We start from the raw sequence: 15,384 nt of genomic DNA, 5'->3' as shown, positions 1-15,384 counted from the left end.
TTTACCCTCCTTTGCCGGTTGGGGCACTCTGATGGAAAGGCCAAATCCCTCATTTACTGCTAAGATAATCCATTCTAATCTTACCCATTAACAAGCAGGGAAGCTGAGATCCAGAGAAGGGGAGGCACGTACACGACAAAATCACGCTGCTTGAGAGATACAGAGCCATGACTTCTGACCTCTTTGTGGTCTTAGTTACCCTTAAGGAATCTGGTTGACACCATCATAGGTACATATGTATCTTGCCTTAGAAATCTAACCTTGCCTTTTTTTAAAAACATTTAAGAAGGCTCTTCTGGTGCCTACATGTTGCCCCAATGAGAGTTACTGTCTTTGGGATATACTGACAAATTCTTGGACGTCTTGTTGGATCTAATCTGCTAAATTGTGGGCAGTTAGTTCAGTTGCTCATAGCATGATGTGAATGAGACCTAGGTCAAGGGTTTGATTCCCTTAGGACCTGCTGGGTTCCTACAGACGCGTTTCATTCTGGAACTGTTATCTGTACCTCTGGCCACAGTCAGATAGCTTGCAAAGGAATGCAGCTCTCATAAAGAGAGCTGCAAGAACCTTGCTCATTAAAACAGCACCAGCAGAGCCTAATATGCATGGGAAGAGTATGTTAATAAAATGCCCATGAAGCTCCAATAAAAATAAAACCAACATTAAAAGTACAAAAAACTCTTGGGGCACCTGGGTGGCTCAGTTGGTTAAGCATCTGACTTCAGCTTAGGTCATGATCTCACTAGTTCATGAATTCAAGCCCCACATCAGGCTCTCTGCTGACAGCTCAGAGCCTGGGGTCTGCTTCAGGATTCTGGGTCTCCCTCTCTCTCTGCCCCTCCCCTACTCATGTTCTGTCTGTCTCTCTCAAAAATAAACAAACATTAAAAATAATGAAAAAATAAAAATAAAAGAAATTTTAAAAAGCTTGCCTCTTCCCCCCGCTCCCCCGCCCCATCCCGCCAGCCAAGGTCTATCGGGAGAAAGGAAAGTCTCTTTTTTCCCCAACAGGGTTTCTTGGGTCTTCAGAGCAAATGAAAAGTGTGGTGGCAAGAAATGAAACCAAAGAAAAGGGAGCATAAAAGAGAGCCCCCAATCTTCAGGTCTTGTGGTCTGCAATCCCCCACCGGCATCTTTCACACACTGCTTTCTAGCGCTAGTTATCCTGGGTCACGAGTGGGATGCTGAAGGCAGAGATTTGTCTAATCCTTGTTGGCCTCCCCCTCAGTGCCTAATAACAATATTACTTGACGTTTCTAGGCCTTTACCTAACGCTTTTGCATACATCTCACTTAGTAGGCCCTCCGTAAATCATGGTCGGCCTGAGAACAAGCAAGGAGATCCCTAGAACGAATGGAAACAGGAGTCTGAAAACAGTAACAGACTGGGTACTTGCCATTTGGGGCTGTCAGCTAGGAAACCCTGTACCCGTGCATTGTCCCCTCTCAGCAGTGGGATTTACACATCCCACCTGAGGCGGCAGGTCAGGTGCAGGAAAGGAAGAGGGGCCTTGAAGCCAGATGGAACTATGTTGGCACAGGCAGAGTCCCCTGTCCTACTTTTGAATGTAAGGGTATAAATGTACAGAATGAAAAGCCATCATCCTTCTCCACAATGAGGTGTTAACTTCAAAGCTTCATTGGGGCCTTTTAAATGGTAGGAGTTATTGCTTCGACAAATCTCAAATAAGCCCAACGTACTTTATTAACCCCCTCACGGCATTCTTTCCTTCAGAACGTAGAATACTCAGGATCGCCACAGAGCTGCTTTCCTCTAAGAATCTTCTTCCCTTTCTACAACATTTCTAGCTGCCCCCCCCCCCAACTGCTCTATTATATAATTTCCTATTTCCCTCCTGTTCCAATAGCATTTATTTTCTGTGTCTCTCTTTTGGCCCCTTAAGAGTCACTACTTTACTGAACTATCAGCTGTTTCTTAGCCTGTTCTCTCCAACTATAAAGTAAGCTTGGGATGGTAAAGGTCATGATTTATTTTCCTCTCATATCCCCTCTGCACGGTAGGAGCTTAAGTTTTTGGGGGTTTGCTTTTTAATGTACATATATGGACGGATGGATGAATGAACCGGTAAGAAAGCTATTCTAGGGATCAGGAACTGTGTACAATGGTTGGTACATTTTTGACGCATTAAAAACATAGATATAATAAGCATTAAAGCAATGCTGACATCAAACCTCACATGCATTCTAATACCACTCCAGACTATAAATCCTCATAAAACTCTCTTTAAAGAGTGTTCAAAGCTCTTCCCAAGCATCATTACATCACCTGACCTCATGTTTCGGACAATCAATCACCACTAGTGAACAGATTACCTCTGTTTTGCCACTGGTGTTGTTCCCGGTATCCTTAGCCCCAGCATCTGTATTTTATGTCTATCCTGGGGGCCATAGAGACAACAGAGGAAGGAGCAGGAGTGCCAGGCCACAGAAACATGGCCTGTGGGAAGGTGATCCCGGGGCAACCGCCCCCACACAGGTTATTTATTTGGGATAGGTAGTAAAGGTACCAGAGGGTAAAACTCACACTGTGTCAGAATTTCTGGACTAGTACAGGCAGCAAGTACATCAGAGTCCACAAGAATCGAAGACGACCTTTACGGATGAAGAAATGGAAGTCTGGAGACGAGGTAGATGTGAATGATACCAGGAGACTAAAACGAGGCTCTTCTTCCTGTAAAACCGGAGGGCGCCACCCCCACCCAGGCACAGGTCAGCCTTTCACAAGACATGACCGGGCACCTGCCCCACGAAGGGTGGAAAGTGAGGAGGCGGCTACTGGCATATTCGGAGTTCTCTGTCCTACTTTTGCAATGTCACGTCTCACTGCTCCCCAGTATGAACCCTCTTCTTCACGGCAGGACATACACTCAGGACCCTCACTGGAGCTTTGCGCATGCTCTCCCCAGACTCAGGACCAGCTCTCTTCTCTCTGCCAGACTAAGGCTGGGCAAGCACTATCTTTAAAGCTCACCAATAGGGGCACCTGGGTGGCTCAGTCGGTTAAGCGTCCGACTTCGGCTCAGGTCACGGTCTCACAGTTTGTGAGTTCAACCTCCACACTGAGCTCTGTGCTGACAGCTCAGAGTCTGGAGCCTGCTTCAGATTCCATCTCTCTCTCTCTCTCTCTCTCTCTCTCTCTCTCTGCCCCTCCTCCGCTAGCACTCTGTCTTTCAAAAATAAATAAACATTAAAAAAATTTTAAAAAAAAAAAGCTCACCAACACACAACAGCTTCCCAGGATGCAAATTCTTACCATCTTTGCTTTTTCATGTACATCCTGAACATTTATGTATGTAAAGTCTACTCCACACATTTTAAAGTATTATCATTGTGTTTAGAGAAGTATTGTCATTTTCCAACCAAGGGGAAAGCAAATTAAGCATAAGAATCGTGTATCCTTTTAGATCCTACCTACGACATAGTGCAGTGCTAAGAAAGGACAGTACTTCCAAAAAATGTGCTACACAGATGAGTTACTAGCATTACTAACAGGCAACATGACAGAAGCAGAAACGCTGTGTAAAGATCATCCAAAAATCGATTTTGGACTATATGCAGGGTAGTCCTTTGCATTTTCCACACTGAGGTTTTAAAGGATTTTTTACATCAATTTTCTTAATTTCCCTGAATTTCCCCCCTCACTTGAAAATGATCAAGAATCTATCATTAAATTAGCTTTACTTGTAATTACATTAAATAATAATTGGAAAAACATACCCTACACGGAGAAATGTAATGGATCACACCGATGGAGAAGAAACCAGCAAAATGAGAATGTGAAACCAATTTTTTTAAGATAATGGAAGGTCAGACTAGCAAACTCCATAGTTTTGCAAAAGAGAGGAAAAGTGCCTCAACTATCCAGGATAAATATTTATTTTCCGTGTTGTAATGAATTGTACTTTTCCACTGCATGCTCACAAATTCTGAAAGACCAGCTGATCCTAAGGCTAAGAAAGTATGCTATGCTGGAGGAAAGAGAGAGGGGGGGAAAAAAAAAAACAACAAACCTGGCAGTTTCCAGAAACTTCAACCATTCCTTAAACCCACCCAAATTTTGAGGATATTGTTGGAATACTATATTTCCTCTTTTTGAAGGCAAAGGAGGCAGGCATTAGGAGATGTGGGAGTGTATGCACACAGAGAGGGAGGGTAAGAGAGAAGGAAGGAACCAGGGGGTTGGGGTGGGGTGGGGGGGATGGAGAGAAACGGAGGAAAAATGAGAGAGATCTTCTTGCTAGGCCCTGATTAAGAACTTTTTAAAGGCCTAGGAAGGGTGGGTAGTCTTTGAAACCAGATCCGCTGCAGGAAGGAGGCCAGCACCCAGGACACCGTGTCTTTCAGAAGGGGCCACCCACGGTGCCGTGGCGGTCATATGACTGCTCTGTCACATCCTGAAGCCATTTCCAGCCCATGCACACGTCTGTGCTCCCATTTAGAGAGGATGGGATATATTGGGAACACACATATGGAAACACTTTCAGAGAATCAGTTTCCATGAAATTCATAATGAGCCAAGTGGCTTCAGATGTGGTTGCGTTCCTCCGATTAGCCAGAAAAAAAAAAAAAAAAAAAAAGGAAAAAAGGAGGAAAAAAGGGACAAATCCAGCCTTTCAGACCTTATTTCAGTTTCAGAGAAATTAAAAACCACTAATGACTTATGGCTACCAAAACATGGAGTCATAATTAAGAGAGGAAAAACTAGGAGAAAGAGGGCTAGAGGTTTAAAAGCAGTAGTCTTCCCCTCCTCAAAATAACAGCATCAATATCAGTAATCTTATCTTAAATCACGGGGAGGCTTTCCTGCGATGGTATCTGCCCAGAGTGGTAGAATTCATTTTCTGACATCCTGGCAGAAGGCAGTGCGCATGCGCGCGCGGGGGTGGGGTGGGAGACGCGGAGGGGGGGCGGAGGCTCCAAGACCCGCTCTTATTTGATAACATATGTGGCCAATTAAGATTATTTTAAAAATTGCAACTAAATGATAAATTGTTCCTCAGTAAATCTTTCAAAAAAGCTTGAATGCAGAGGGGACAGCCTGGTATTTTCTCGTGGCCTGCGCTAGTGGTAACTCAGGCTATATTAAAAGCAGAAATTTATGAACTGGTCGAGATGTTATATATTAGACACCAAAGCTTAGCTGATAGGAGGGCATGAAATACAAGAAGGGAACAAATGGGGGAGGGTTTTTTAAGAGGGGCATAAAACGGGTATTAGTAAGTTCAAACATTATTTTTAGATTAAAACAAAAACAGGCATTTTACAGAGTAAAATTTCACGTGAAGAGAAGAGACCTGAAAAGGCTCTTCTCAAAGGAGCGGGGGTTCTTTGGGGCTGCATCAACAGATTGAGGAGAGCAGCAGCAGTGAAGGAGCCCTGGGGTTTCCTCTGCCCTTTGGGGTGCTTTAGTGGAAAAATCTAAGGAGCGTTTCTCTGGAGTTTGGTAGCATGCCTGAACCCATTGTTCAGGAATGCTCTGACTCCAGGTTGCTGGGAACCAGCACTGGGCTATTGCTTAACAGAACAGCCTTTGCTTTGCGCCAACCATAGGAATCCCGTAAGAGATTTCATATCCACGGTATCCCATGACGTGGCCAGTTTCACTAAGAGGAAAGACTGGCTAGCCAGACAAGTGAGAGGGGAGGGCTCTGATCTGCAGAGGATTTTTACTGAAGTATTCCACTCACGTTATGGCACTGAACCCTCCCCACAGCTCTGTGAGGTACACAATGTCATTGACCCCCACACTGAGGACAACACACTGAAGCTAAGGGAAGTGACTTCCTCAAAGTTATAGACCGGGAACAGGTGGCCAGGACCTGGCCCCAGACCTGTGGGACTCGGCGGCCACAATCCCCTCCTCGTGCAGAAAATCAGGTTCATTCGTCATGCCGATTCTAACTGATCGGCCGTGCCCACCTGGAGGGCAATGGTGAAAAGGGGGCTTGATCAAGTATCAAAGACAGCCCTGGGGACAGAGGTGGGGATGGGGTGTGGAATGGGGAGGCTGACACATGCCACCTGTCTGCCATGCTTGACAACGGATTCCCCGATTGTCTTTGCCACTGATGCTCTAAGGAATGTTGGGCCAGTCGCTTTTTCTGTTTGTCGGGTAAGACCCTCATAAGTGAAAACCGGCAAAAGTACACAGCAAATAGGGGCGCCTGGGTGGCGCAGTCGGTTAAGCGGCCGACATCAGCCAGGTCACGATCTCGCGGTCCGGGAGTTCGAGCCCCGCGTCGGGCTCTGGGCTGATGGCTCAGAGCCTGGAGCCTGTTTCCGATTCTGTGTCTCCCTCTCTCTCTGCCCCTCCCCCGTTCATGCTCTGTTTCTCTCTGTCCCAAAAATAAATAAACGTTGAAAAAATTAAAATTAAAAAAAAAAGTACACAGCAAATATAAACATCTCCACCTCCAAAGGGTATTCCTTCCTACCAGTACCACTTGAACTAGCAGAGTGAGAGGAAAAGAAAATTGAAACACTGGGTCCAAACTAGGCAAGCCCGGAGGTGAGATTCAGAATCCTGAAAGTCCCGGTTTACCCCGCACACCCAGTTCCAGGCCCCAGCGGAACTCTCCTGTAAAAAGCATGCCCATTGCAGTGGGGAGAGGAGGTGAGGACAGCAGACAATCATCACAGGGACCACCATCCCCTGAATGCACAGACTGTGTTTTCAGCTTGGACTTCAATTCTCCGCTTGCTAAAGTAGGAAAAGTTCTGCTCCTCTCGGAGCAGACCCTGCCTCTGCGTCCAGCACTGAGCCAGAAAGACCCTGGGGGAAGGAAGAGTCGGATCCAGGCAGCAGCTGCCCCCGAGGCAGTATTAGTCGAAAGCTGAGAAGCCTGGATATTCCCTCCAAAGGCTTAGCGCACCCCCATGTGATCCAACGGCCCATGTGATTCAAACCACCCAAAGTCCCAAGACCCAGAATTTGAACCAGATCACCGAAGTACTAACCACTCAGTCAGCTCTAAGGGGGGACAGCTAGGACGGGCCTAACACAATCCATACCAATATCTAGGATCCAAGCCCTAGGCTTTGGGCTCCAGCTATATCCTGCCAGGACGCATCCTTATGTTTGCCCTCTCTCCCTCTACAGTCCGACGGACACACTGAACTCCCCAGCATAGGCCTTTGCTGGTCATGCCCAGGGACTGGTTCCCGTCCCCGGAGGAAAACACAAGGGCCTTCCTGGCTGGGACAGAAGGTTACCTTCAAATCAAGACCCACTTTTGTGTGCGTCTTAGACCTTCTGCCCGCAAGGCTCATCTGGGTTCCTGAATTCTCAGCTTGTCCAACTTACTGGTTCCTCAGGACTTCCTTGCTCATTACTGCCTACCTGTTCTGTGGCTTCATGTCCCACTCTTTCCTCAAGTACATGTACATTTCTAGATCTCTACAGACACACAACAAATGTCTGCTGGGAGAGCAGTCTTGTCTCTGCTTACCTTTCCAGTCTTATCTCTTACTCCACTTCATCAAGTCTACGATCCAGTCAAACTGGACCCTCTTCCCTTTCCCGTACGACCCCCCATCTCCCCACCTTTGTGCCCTGGTTTACATGATTCCCTCAGGCCCTCAGTATCCCCACCCCCCATCCTATCTTATAGCAATTTCGGAACTCCTATCCCTGGAATTCTACGCAGCCTTTAAAACCTACTTCACAATCCCCCTCTGCTTCAAAGATTCTTCTCATGTTCTTGTTTTAGCCCAATAGGGACCTCTCCATCTGCACCTCGTTCTCCATCCGTATCTCTCAAGGCGTGTACACGCTGAGGACCTAGCATCCCCCTTATCACGCGGCTAAGCCTACGAATTCCTTGAGAACAGGCTCTGTCCTTCGTATCTTTAAATACACTGTCGCTCCTCTCAGAGCAACACATGGGGTGTGTGTGTGTGTGTGTGTGTGTGTGTGTGTGTGTGTAAAAAGAGATGGGAATACCCTTACTGCACTCTATGTATGCCTTCTGGTTTCTGCCTATTCCAATTTGTGTCCCTTTTCCCCACTGGGCTCGTCTCATTAGCATCCACTATTTTTCATCCTATTAGAAATCATGATAGGCCAAAGGACAGTATTTCTTTAACAACAGGGGAACATTTCAATTGAAGTTTTTTTTTTTTTATAAAGGGATGACAGGCACACCTTCTCCCACTGGAGGTTCGGATCCAGTAACATCAGGAAACAAACTACTAAGTTTTATTTAACTGAAAAACTGACTCACTCTGAAAAGAATTTCTCTTGCTTTGTTTCTAGAGTTGATCCTAAAACCGCGTACAAGAGACTTCACCCTATCCTGAGACAAAGCCCCTCATACAACTTCCGAATCCAAACGCGGTGTTACAGAAACTGGTTCCTCTGACGGTCTCAGAGTTTTTCCACTCAAGCCTCGCACACGGAATTAACTCAAAACTTCTGCAAGAGAAACGTCCCTTTTAGAGTTTGATTTGGCATCAGTTTCAAAGAGCTGTTTGTATATTTTAGAATATGTAGAATTTTCCTTTGATTGAAACCTCTCTTTTAACAATGGACAAGAGATGATTTCTCTTCTGAGTGATTTAAACAAAAACAAACACATCTTAGTTACATAGAGCCTTGTTCTCAAAGTGGTTTTTTTTGAGAGAAATCAAACCCTACAGATTGTTAAGCATTTGGCAAAAGCCTTCAAACAGCCAAAGCTAAATAATAGTGAACTTTTTCCTTGTTGTAGGAGATAAACAAATACTAGAGCAAATCGGGGAGGGGGGGGTGGGGAAGATCTCCTTTCACTTTCTACTCCACTTGATAACACACACACACACACACACACACACACACACACACACACACACATCCCTTCAGAGGGGTTTCATCCTCCATGCATACTTCTGGTGCTATAGTCATAAAACTTGCCACAAATGGACATTTGCAACATCTGTTTGTGGCTGCTCCCAGACTCCCTGAATTTCTTTGGGATGTGAAGCCTTCTGTCTCCCAAGTGTAAACAGACATACCTAATTATGTATTAAGGTGTCTGAGAATAGCTACTTGTTTTGATGACCACCCCCCTACACACACTAAAAAAAAAAAAAAAAAAAAAAAAAGAGAGTGAGCAAGCGCGCCTGGTCTGCTCTGTGTGCTGTGGGACAAACAGTAGCCCAGTGGTAGCTCCTTCTCAAACAATTCTCTGCCTGCCACGGACAAACCCCAGTCCGACTGTTCCCAGCCCGAGAATACAGTGTACCGAGTCTCTTCCAGATGTGGACCAAAACAGCCGATGACTGGTCAAGAGAGATGACACTGTCACCAAGCCAGGGCAAAATCTATTCAGTTTCTTCATAAGGATTTAATTTCAGGGTAAAAGAGGAAAGAGCAAAGGAGGAAGAGATAATTTAAGGGTAGCTCTTTTTCTTCTTCAGATCACAAGGGGCCATCCATGTGCAGCAGTAACAGAAAAAATGTCAGCAGCCTATTAGAAATGTAGCAGGAGAAAACCATTCTAGAGCACTGGACTATCAGCCAGAGATTTGGGTTCTGGTCACAGCACTGTCCCAGGCGAGCAGGCAACCATGAGGAGTCCCCTCCCCTCCCTGACCCACACGTTCCTTGTCAGTAAGAATGACAGAATTTAACTAAATCATCTCCCTGGGTTTCTAGCTCCAAAATTCTGATTCTGCTACATGTGAGGCAACCTGCAGAATTCCAAACATACCTTCAAAAGTTCTATTAGAAACACTGTTCCTCTAAAGAAAGGTGCCCATTCATTAAAAAATAGTATCTCAGGGTTTTTTTTTTAATTTTCTTAATGTTTATTTATTTTTGAGAGAGAGAGAGACAGAGTGAGTGGGGAAGGGGCAGAGAGAGAGGGAGACACAGAATCCGAAGCAGGCTCCAGGTTCTGACCATCAGCACAGAGCCCGACACAGGGCTCGAACTCACGAGCTGTGAGATCATGACCTGAGCCGAAGTCAAACGCTCAACCAACTGAGTCACCCAGGTGCCCCCTCAGGGTTGTTTTAAATGAGGTATATCCACCACGCAAAAAATACCCAGGTTTTCTCTCCAGATAACAAATGTCAATTAGAAAATAGGGAATACTTTCACACACACACACACACACACACACACACACACACACACACACAAATGTAACTGTCAATGACAGTTTGCAATGGAGGCCTAAAGAAAATGGGAACACTTCTTACAAAAGCTTTTTCATCGTCAAATTGAGCAGTAAAGAGGGTTAAAATTAGCTTTAGGCTCACACATTTGATGAGAAATACGAAGTGAGCTATTTCTCTTTAGCTCCTTGTTCGGGATTCGTCAAGTAAGTTGTTTTGATCTGAACTATCTGAAATTAAAACAAATTAACATTTTACATCAACCTTTCCAACTCTTGCAGGATAGGAGGTATAGTTATGCATAATTTAAGTAGCTTAGGTTTTCCTGTCCAACATATAAAAATACGTACTTTGAGGTTTTAAGATTTCATTAATATGTACATTTTTAATCTCTCGAATAAAATTGAGATTTATAAAATTAGGGGGTGGGCTGTTTCCACTGTTATTTCTGGCAGGAACTCAGTGAGTTTTACTTTATTTTGGGTACCCTGACCTGTATAAAGTATGAACGTCAGCAATTTAGTAAGGATTGCTGGTGTTATGTCCCCCAAGTGTAGGCTGGAAAGACCAATGCAATGGAACTCCCTCCCGGGATGATACCCAGCAGGCTCTGTAGCAAAGTCTGGTTCTGATATGGGGAGACTGTTAGGACAAAGCATAGTGAGGAAAGAACATTTGGAACCAAAAGACTTGGGGCTGAGGGTTGACTCTCCTGGTCTTTGACTATGTGACCTAGGTCTAGTCTCTGAATGTCTCAGATCCCCAATTTCCTACTGGCAAAATAGAGACTACAGTAGTATCTACACTCCAATGAGCTGTTAACAGTGATTAAATGAGACAATGTCTATGAAAAGTGTTTTCCACATACTTAAAATACTATCTGGATATTATTATCATTATTAATGCTAAGATTTTACTATCCCCTTTGGACTCAGTTGCTATAATTCACCCCATTTTCCATTTTCCTCAGCACCTAATTTGTCTTAGAATACATGGTGTTATACACACACACACACACACACATACATATATCCAGAAGCTTTAATTTCTGACATCAAAAAAGCCCCTGTTATAGATGACCCGAGTGTCCTGAGTCTTTTCAACTTCCTTGCTCTCTGGATTTCCTGAATTAGAGCAGTAGAAGAATTCAAGCTTCCCCCTGAGGATGCCTCCTCCTTCCTGGTGGTGTCTTTAGTTTTTCTTCACACGCTCCATGACACCTGCCCAAGTTTCCACCTCTCTCAGCTGACCCAGCCTTCAGGCCGGCATCCTATGAGACAGCAGCCCGCCCTGTTGCTGGAATCCACCTGTCACCTAGCTACACTGGGCCACAGACCTCCTCACCTCCAGTGTGATGCTGCGGGTGAATCCACAGTCCTAACTCTGAGTGTGTTTGTACAGATCTCTTTATTCATCCCGTTTCCCTCAATGCCAGCCTGCTTTTTATATGCGTTAGAGCTTACCTGCCACGTCTGTGGGCAGCTGAAGACCTTTACCTCAAGCATTGCATTTTACATAACCTAAGTGGTACAGCTGATGTGATTTTTATAAACTTCTAGGGGCGCCTGGGTGGCTCAGCTGGTTGAGCGTCCGACTTCGGCTCAGGTCATGGTCTCGCAGTCCGTGAGTTCGAGCCCCGTGTCAGGCTCTGTGCTGACAGCTCAGAGCCTGGAGCCTGCTTCAGATTCTGTGTCTCCCTCTTCTCTCTGCCCCTCCCCTGCTCACTCTCTCTCTCTCTCTCCCTCAAAAATAAATGTTAAAAAAACTATAAACTTCTGGAAAGATTGGTTTCCAACTTTTAACTAGAAGTTCTACTATTTATACGTTGAGAGGTGACTTTGTTATTAAATGATGGCAAGAAGACCCTTGGGGGTGGAGTTCACTTTGGGGAAACAGTTTTTCTCTTTTAGGCACCAGGCAACCTGGCAAAGAAGAGCAGGAAAGTCACTTTCGCAGCTTAGCCATCTTCGGGGACCCAGGGAGCCGTGGCTTTGCACGCCCAAAGCTGGCACTTTGAATACTGGCTTGGGAAGCGTGTGCCCGGGGTTAAAACGTAACCGTGGCTCCAGTTTTCTAGCCCTAAGGTCCTAGTTTTGTCTAGTCACCAGTTCTGTGATCTGCAATATTATACTGCAGTGTGGTAGTGAAAAAGAACAGTACCCGAGGCTTAATTAAGCATGAGCATGATCAAGACCACCCCTCAACTGAAGAAGAAGAAAATTAATTACACACATTGGTACCATAGGGATTTAGAACTCCTGGCTCCTGGGGAGAAAACACCCCTCTTTCTAGTAGAGTACGCTGTTCTTAAAGTTTACTCCTTTCACAGTGACTTTTCCTTTCCCCCCAGTGGCTTGTTACCTGTTGTTTCTCAATCTAGATTTGCCTCCTCCTTACGCTGAAACTTTGGCTTCTATTCTCCTTTACTGTTCCATTCCTAATGACAAAGCCGGGGAGAAGGCTTAAAAACTAGGTTTGAGCGCCAAAGAAACAGCCAACCTATTACCCAGAATTCCAATCTGTAAAGTTCTCAGAGCCCTTGGACTTCTGATAACATCTCCCATCTTATGAGAGGCTGATCCTCTTTGAATTGTATCTTGTTTTGAGTCCTCTGCACTTCTAAAACCCAAGATGGATCCCTCAAATACATTTTAAGTAGATTGGGTCACTGCTCCTAAGACCTGGATTTTACCACTTTCCTTCTTTTCTTGGAAAATAGCGATGTGAGTTTTCAGCACGCGGACCTCTGCGCCTCGGATTCCAAGAAGCAGCAGATGTCCACGGAGAGTCAGGCTTTTGTTGCTTTTCAAACAGGAAATGTACAGAATTGCTCTTATCTTCACAAGATCTTGAAGCTAACTTCTAGAGTCCCTAATTGAAGGGTGGGGGTGGCGGTGGGGGTGAGGCTATCTCTTTTTAAGGCACAGGGCACCGTGAAAGAATCCCGGAAGGGCGCGACAGCTGACTGCAACACTTAGACTAATTGGCTCGGCTATTTAAAGCTTCCTCCTTCACCCTCAGTGTGTATTTAGCACATTCTACTGATTCAAGTTCTTTCCAATTTAAGATACGCCCCCGTTTCTCAATCCTCTGGGAAGAAGCTGTTCTAGGTGGTTTTCCCATTCACAGGGAGGACAAGCACTCCGCCTCCCCTGGCTTTACTTTGCTCATATGGCAAGATATTAGCTGGCCAGCCAGACGTGACTCACCCCCCGCTCCTGCTCAGGGGTCTCCTCGCTGCAGGACTGTTGCTGCACGCTTCTGGGTATAAGCACCTGCATAGCCAGCTTGGTCACACCAGTGTGGTGATTTTCATTTTATTCTTTTTTTTCTTTTTCATCTTTATTCATTTTTGAGAGAGAGAGACAGACAGAGCGTGAGTGGAGGAGGGGCAGAGAGAGAGAGAGAGAGGGAGACAAAGAATCTGAAACAGGCTCCAGGCTCTGAGCTGTCAGCACAGAGCCCGACGTGGGGCTGGAACCCACAGACCGCGAGATCATGACCTGAGCCGAAGTCGGACGCTCAACCGACTCAACCACCCAGGCGCCCCGCATTTCATTCCGTCTTAAAGGAGTAAAAGGAATGGGTGTGCATCAAAGCTATCAAAGACATTGAAAACGTACTACCTATACTTGAAGAGGGTTAGAAGAACATACAATGCCGGTGGTTCCCCCAAATTAATCTAATCATTGTGCTTCACTGCACTGAAATCTGTGTTTGCACAGCGCCAAGGAAGGGGAGCTCCTGGAAATAATCAGATTAATGTGTCAATGAAAACAACCGAACCAAGCATTTCAGCTCTCTAAATGGATTTCTGGCCTGAATTTTCCAGGTTGGTGGTTTTGTATTCACCCAATAACTCAAGCGATTCCTGAATTACCACTTCGCTCTGGGGTGTATGAACAATGTCTAAAGGTTAACTAAAATTTTATAAGATGTAGTATTATTCCTTTAAAGTAGACCAACAGCTGGGGACAAGCACGGCTAACACATTTTCATGATCCAGGCAAAATACCCGCTCCCGTCCAGAGTGTCTCTGTCCTCACCACTTTCAGGCAAGCGGAAGCCACCTTCCTCCCACCAGGGTGACTGCCACCGCCTCCCAAAAACACTGTTGCTTCCTCCCCCATACTCTTACACAGCTCTCCCCCCAACAGCCAGAGTGACATTTTGAAACTAGAAATCCATTTATATCACGATTCCGCTTAAGATCTGCCCATGGCAGGAGCGTGCCTGGATGGCTCAGTCTTGATTTCGGCTCAGGTCATGATCTCACAGTTCATGAGTTCGAGCCCTATGTCGGGCTCCACACTGACAGCACAGAGCCAGCTTGGCATTCTCCCATTCTCTCTCTCTCCCTCTCTCTCTCTCTCTGCCCCTTCCCTGCTCTCTCTCTCCAAATAAATAAATAAGCTTTAAAAAATTAAAAAAAAAAAAAAAAAAGGATCTGCCTATGGCTCATGGCTTCTCGGACCAGCAAACCCAAACCTTTGCTCCTGACCAGCAGAGGACCAGCATGACCCGGAGTAGCAATCTCTCTGATTTCATCTCATCTTCTACCCACTCCAGCCACTGGACATTCTTCTCCCCACCTCAGGGCCCTTGCTCTGGCCTTCTCTGCTGTCTGCAGTAAGCTTCCTCATAACATCACCCTATTTTACTTTCTTTACAGCACATATCCCTAGGTAATATTTTCTCATTTTCAATTGCCTACCCTTCCCCAATAATAGCTAACATGTATTACCAGGCATTATTCTAAGAGCTTTATGTACTTTATCCTTTTGTCCTCATAACAACCTTCTAAAGTTAGTGGTATTGTTATTATTATTATTATTATTATTATTATTAGCCCATTTCACGGATGAGGAAATTGTGGTACAGACAAGCTAAGTAATAGTCCCAAGATCACACAGCAAGTGAGTCAAAAAGCCCAGAATGAAGCCCAGTGTGTCAAAAAGCCACAGAGTCTGGCTCCAAAGACTGTTTAATGACTATATCATATGTCAGCAGATAAAGTTCCCTGAGCTTTTCTGTCTTACCCATCACTGTATCTCTGGTGACCGGAACAGTCTCAATAAACGAGTGGATTTAATGTTGACAATAATTTGTATTAATGAAGACTTTTATCATGTGGTCATGAAGTACTATGATAGCAATGTTTCACTAAAAGGAACTTCTTGTTATAATTCTAATAATATTTTTTCTAAATATATTATTTCTTTAATATAGAAAGTCTGGTCCTCACATCCCATTTAGCCTATTA

General features: G+C 45.1%; 1 protein-coding gene and 1 long non-coding RNA gene across 7 annotated transcripts in view; one reads left to right on the top strand and one right to left on the bottom strand.

Annotated features, from left to right (window-relative positions):
- The window catches only part of RUNX2 (RUNX family transcription factor 2), a 233,988-nt gene that overhangs the window by 111,854 nt on the left and 106,750 nt on the right, over positions 1-15,384 (bottom strand). The window lies entirely within an intron of this gene.
- On the top strand, positions 7,794-8,613 carry LOC122489583. Its single transcript, XR_006298943.1, has 2 exons — positions 7,794-7,909; positions 8,280-8,613. It is a non-coding gene; the product is annotated as an uncharacterized LOC122489583 (long non-coding RNA).

Source organism: Prionailurus bengalensis, chromosome B2, assembly GCF_016509475.1.
Source record: "Prionailurus bengalensis isolate Pbe53 chromosome B2, Fcat_Pben_1.1_paternal_pri, whole genome shotgun sequence".
Taxonomy (NCBI): domain Eukaryota; kingdom Metazoa; phylum Chordata; class Mammalia; order Carnivora; family Felidae; genus Prionailurus; species Prionailurus bengalensis.
This window is presented reverse-complemented; position numbering and strand designations above follow the sequence as displayed.